Genomic DNA, 5,826 nt, shown 5'->3' with positions numbered 1-5,826 from the left:
CTGTTCTTATAGGTTTTTTTTAGCCTGAACTATGTAGCAATGACATGTCAAGGTAATCCAGAAAATGTAAAATATTTTATTTGATATGACAAGGATTTAATTTTGTAACAATTAATATCTAAAAGTCCTGTAACCCTCATTAAAGTCCTTTATAATCTGACTTCACTGGTTGTAAGATTTTGAGGGTAATTGCAAGACTTCTCTCTTTGCATACTTTTAATACGAAGTCCTGGAAAGCAATGTAAAGTCTTGCATTATCTTGAATGTATCAAGTATGAGATTTTTAGGGAATTTCTGGGACGATGTTTTCGTCTTCATTTTATAATAAAGACCTGAAAAACACAAGAATGTCCTAGAAAAACCTGCTGCTATGAGAGTGGGACTTTGTAAGACATTTAGGTAATAAATATGTCCTAGAAATTCTTGCAAAGTCACTCTTGATGTAAGTGGGACATTCCAGGACAAATGCAGAAACATGAAGTCCTGTATTATCCCACTGCATTAGGACATGGGAGAAGTGGGACTTCACAAGGAAGTCCCAGGACTTCCAGGGATATCCTTCAATTAAGCAACAAAGTGGGATTTATTTTCAGAGGGGTGCAGCAGTGATACAAGTGAAAAACTCTCAAGCAGGACGTTTACGTTTTTGTTTTGTTTTTTTAAATTTTGTTTTCATTTTTTTAAATGTTAAACATGAAAAGTATAACTGAATCTGTGTTCACAGCCAAAGTTTTAACCTTCTGGATGCAGGAATAAAAGCAATTTTTTAGCCTTCATTCTGTTTCATGGAAACAAAGACTCACGAGTCTTTTTATGTTTACATTTAAGGTGGCTCACTACACCGGGAAATAGTTTCTCAAATCAGTACAAATTGATTTAATATTTTAAAAAAGATTTGATGATATACAATAAGTGTGTATGCCAAAAACAGCAAATAATGCAAATTTGGATAAAAACATGATTTTCAAAAATATTATTTCAACACATGAACAAAAGACTGGTGGATTTGAGCTCAAGATCTGTAGTTCACCAGCCCAATGCACTCTCTCTCTCTCTCTCTCTCTCTCTCTCTCTCTCTCTCTCTTTCTCTCTCTCTCTCTTGCCCAATGCTTTATTAATTAACCACTTAGCTATAGTGTTATAGACGAATAAATCGATCAATACAAATACTTTCCCAAAACATTTAAATCGCCATCTTGTAACATAGTGTCATAAAGCTTTAGTGTAGTGAGTACCTTAACAAACCAGTGAAATGTTTAATTTTGTAATTGAATTTTCAAAGCATCTTTACTTTTGCACATGCAATTTTACAAAGATTATTCAATAAAGGGTAAAAAAAAAAACAACACTTAAAATACTTGTTTTTGATCCACTGTAGATTTTAGGAAAATATTAGATTCCTGGGTCAGAGAAATCCAGACATCATTAAATGATAATGAAGTATTGTAAAAGAAAAAAAAAAAAAAAAAAAAAATTCAAGACTCTCCAATATGTTTGCAACTAGGAGAAATGGTCACAAGCTATTTTACACCCGCATCCCTCTTGGTCTTGGATCGAACCACTATAACTTTTAGGATAACAATAAATCCTCTCCCAACAATGTGCACATCTGCAAATGGCAATGAAGCATTGTACAAAGTTTCAAGTTTATCAGATAATCCATACAGGAGGAGAAGCATTTTAATGCACAATTTAAGACTTTGTGACAGACAGACTTACAGATATGGACAGAAAGTACAAAAACCATATAATTATATGAAATGATTTTGCATGTAAAAAGTACATGAAGTGCACAATTATGATTTAAATGTAATTATCATTTTTATTAGGAATTTAGATGTCTCCTCTTTTTGCAAACAATTACACATCTATATATGAAGATGACGAATAAATCGATCAATACCTTATAGTGAGCATATAAAACACTCCTACCAAAAATGTAAACAAATATGTGCAATGCGAGTTTGAAAAATATGTATGTTGACCAGATATCAGGAAGCAAGCAAGCTCACTCCATGCTACTGTGCTACAACTAACTAAAATTCACTACATTATCCAAAATCCACCCAAAAAGAACCAAAACCTACCAACACTAAATACCAATATATATCCATGTGAGGTCAAGGTTTCAGGAGTGAAACAATGTGTTTTTTGAACTTTAAATCATTATGTTTTACTTTTGTAAGATATTCATAATGTTGAAATTGATTTAAAGCAATCAATTTTCAATTGGAGATACAAGGTACATGTATGCACATAAATGTACCACCCTGAATCTCATACCATACCTTATTATAGCTGGCAAAATTATGAAATGAAATTTAATGTCACCACAGAATTTATAATTTCCGTTTCTTTCTCTCAATTCACATGGAGACCTCCTTTTTTAGAGTCTTATTTTCTTTTACTTGAATGTTCTAAATTGAAATCTAAGGAATAATAATCTTGGAAGAAAAATCTACATGAAAATATTTTCTACTTTGAGAAACAAAATGACAAACGTAACTGTTTTAAATGTAAGTAAGAAATAGAAAAATAATTCAATTTAATGCACTTACATATGTAATTGAAAGAAAATTCCTTTGAGTACATGATTTTAGAATGAAAATAAGATTGATTAATATTCAAAAAAATATTTCAATTTCTTCAAAACTCAAAAAAAAAAATGATTTTCCATCCATTGACACCCCAAATGTATGATCACACACCTTTAGCAGGAACATGTGTTCCTCAAATCTCCTTCACATAACACTTGACTACTTTTGAAATGCAATTTAAGTCTTTAGAAATTAACAAAGATGAGTGTACAGATTCATACCCTAGCTGTTGATGATTGCTAAAACTGATCACTACTCAGAACTCTGAAACAAATCTTTATGGATTTTTTTGTATTTCACACACACACACACACATACACGTACATGCATACACACATCAAAAATATCAACAAGACACTGACCTTACCACCCCTCTGAAAATAAATCCCACTTTTTTGCTTAATTGAAGGATATCCCTGGAAGTCCTGGGACTTCCTTGTGAAGTCCCACTTCTCCCATGTCCTAATGCAGTGGGATAATACAGGACTTCATGTTTCTGCATTTGTCCTGGAATATCCCACTTACATCAAGAGTGACTTTGCAAGAATTTCTAGGACATATTTATTACCTAAATGTCTTACAAAGTCCCACTCTCATAGCAGCAGGTTTTTCTAGGACATTCTTGTGTTTTTCAGGTCTTTATTATAAAATGAAGACGAAAACATCGTCCCAGAAATTCCCTAAAAATCTCATACTTGATACATTCAAGATAATGCAAGACTTTACATTGCTTTCCAGGACTTCGTATTAAAAGTATGCAAAGAGAGAAGTCTTGCAATTACCCTCAAAATCTTACAACCAGTGAAGTCAGATTATAAAGGACTTTAATGAGGGTTACAGGACTTTTAGATATTACATGTAATTGTTACAAAATTAAATCCTTGTCATATCAAATAAAAGATTTTACATTTTCTGGATTACCTTGACATGTCATTGCTACATAGTTCAGGCTAAAAAAAACCTATAAGAACAGTGAATGATTCGTGGATAAGAACATTTATGTATACAACAACAATCATGTCATAATAAGTTGTAATAGAAAAGACTATATTTCATCAAAAGTAGACTTGAAAAATGTTGGCTATGAGAACACTTCTTATAAATTTATAATGACAACAATCTGAACTTGAATAAAAATCACTTTACTGTCAAATGCGCTATTGAAATCCTCAATGTCACTTGAAAGACTACCATAATTTGAGTTTTGAGATGCTTCATCACAGGAGTTCAATCGGGTTTGTCATGTTGTTTTTTTTTAGGTTAGAATATTGTCCAGTGTATTATTAAGATCATTTTGATAACAGATTTCCAGTTCCTGGGCTACCTTCTTCAAAATAAAGAAGATCCCTTTTTGTGAAAGAATGTTCAAAAATTCATCAGATTCTGTGGTAGGCTTTTCCATTTCCAGAGATGACACAGCGGCATTAATGTTCGAAACTGAACTTAAAAAAATGTCTGTATCAAAAGGATTGCAATTCAGGCTCAAGTGATGATAAGTTAAAAGGATTTTCCAATGTCACGGTCGTATCACTTGAAGTACCAATGGCATATCAACTTTTGGATGTCACCACTGAAGATTGCAGTTGATGTTTTAATATTTAGTACATTTAGGAATTCGCATGTTTACATCTTTCTTGCACAGCATGTACCTTTTGGGTTCTCAATCTCCTGCAATAATAATTAATTACAAATTATTAATGAAGAAACTTAATTTTCAAGACACTGATTAAAAATTTTATATTTAGAAAAGTTTCTTTGACACATCAATGTTTTGAGGTGCAAATAGCAATAAATTATCACTGATGGATACAATCAGCTTGCCATGCTAAATTTTGTTACCGTACTGTCCGTAGTTATTTTACGAAGCAGTAATAATTACAGAACAAGGCCAACTGATCGAAACAGAATCATAATGATGGATATCCATGATACAATGTTCTGGTGATTATACCCTTTCCATCTAGATCGAACCAGTCAATGGTTTACGTTAAAAAAAAGAGTAGTTTGTTTTGATATGTTAAGCTGTAAATAGAATGATTGTATCGAGGAATTTCGAGTGGTCCAGCGATCAAACGTGTATTTTTCCAATGCATGTAATCATTTACAAACGTAAACAAAATAAGCATATGGTACTTACAGAGTGTCATCCGTTACCCCGTAGTCCTTTTTCATTCCGATGTTATTGATTTCCATTCACAAATCTTTAAATCATAAATGACTTCTTTGAAAGTTGTAACTTCCGGTGATGTCGTTTCGGTCAACTTGTACAATGTACGAAGCTTGTCGTGTTTTTTTCTTCTCCCCGTTCTAATTCGATATAAGATATATCATGTATAAAATATATCATATGTATATATATGAAGTCTTATACACTGGGTTTCCACTGGTCGATTGTATAACTTTTTACTGATCGTCTTTTGGTTACGTGTTGACCTGGGGACGAGTCAGTCAGTGTACGACCTGACGTTCACGCAAGTGATCAAAGCGCTTTTTTTTTCAATGTTCCTTTCTGGGCGCGAAGTCAGGGAAATATTCGCAAGGATGGAGAACATTCAACAGAATCAGTATGCAATCAAGCATGGAATGGATTCCAGATAGGAATATAGGATTCACCTTACACTCAGAAACTGGGGGATAGGCCTAGTTGTTCAAAATACACGGCGTTGCAGGTTAGTATTTTTACTTTTGGTTTGTAATAATTCGTCTTTTTTGGTAGTCTAGTGGAATTGTCACACCTTAACAAATTATCATCCTGTTTCCAATATTTTTATCTAGTACATGTTCTCTTTCATTGTAGCATGGACTTGAAGAGATAGTTATGAATTTAGAATATCATCAAGTGACTTAAAATTAATAAGGCACTGTCTTCAGTGGATGAACCGACATCATGCAGTGTGACAGGAAAACGCCCGTGAGACCAAAGATGGGTTAGATAAAAGGGAAGACGATGCAGAAGGTGCATATATACAAGTTCAAGACATAGATATTTTAAATTTTGCATGATGTTCATTTACAAAACCTGTTATGCAACCTCTCAAATAATTCATTATGCTATCTTTTAAGCCTCTGTACCAGAGAAAAATCCAGAGATGGCCCTCAAAGAAGTTAGAAACAAGATGAGAGATCGTCTCAAGTTGTTTAGGTCTGGAGCCACCTTCCCCCACCCACGAGTCGAAGAAATAGATCTTTGAACCAGGTTACCCGTGACATCAAGATAAACAAAATTCAA

General features: G+C 33.2%; 1 long non-coding RNA gene across 1 annotated transcript; it reads right to left on the bottom strand.

The window, feature by feature from the left end:
• Positions 1-3,574: 3,574 nt before the first annotated feature.
• LOC130052396 (uncharacterized) lies at positions 3,575-5,257 on the bottom strand. Its single transcript, XR_008800734.1, has 2 exons — positions 4,735-5,257; positions 3,575-4,265 (listed from the first exon to the last, which is right to left on the bottom strand). It is a non-coding gene; the product is annotated as an uncharacterized LOC130052396 (long non-coding RNA).
• Positions 5,258-5,826: the final 569 nt, after the last annotated feature.

This window comes from Ostrea edulis, chromosome 2 (genome assembly GCF_947568905.1).
Source record: "Ostrea edulis chromosome 2, xbOstEdul1.1, whole genome shotgun sequence".
NCBI classification, from domain to species: domain Eukaryota; kingdom Metazoa; phylum Mollusca; class Bivalvia; order Ostreida; family Ostreidae; genus Ostrea; species Ostrea edulis.
Note: the sequence above shows the minus strand (reverse complement) of the source record. Positions and strands in the feature narration are given on the sequence as shown.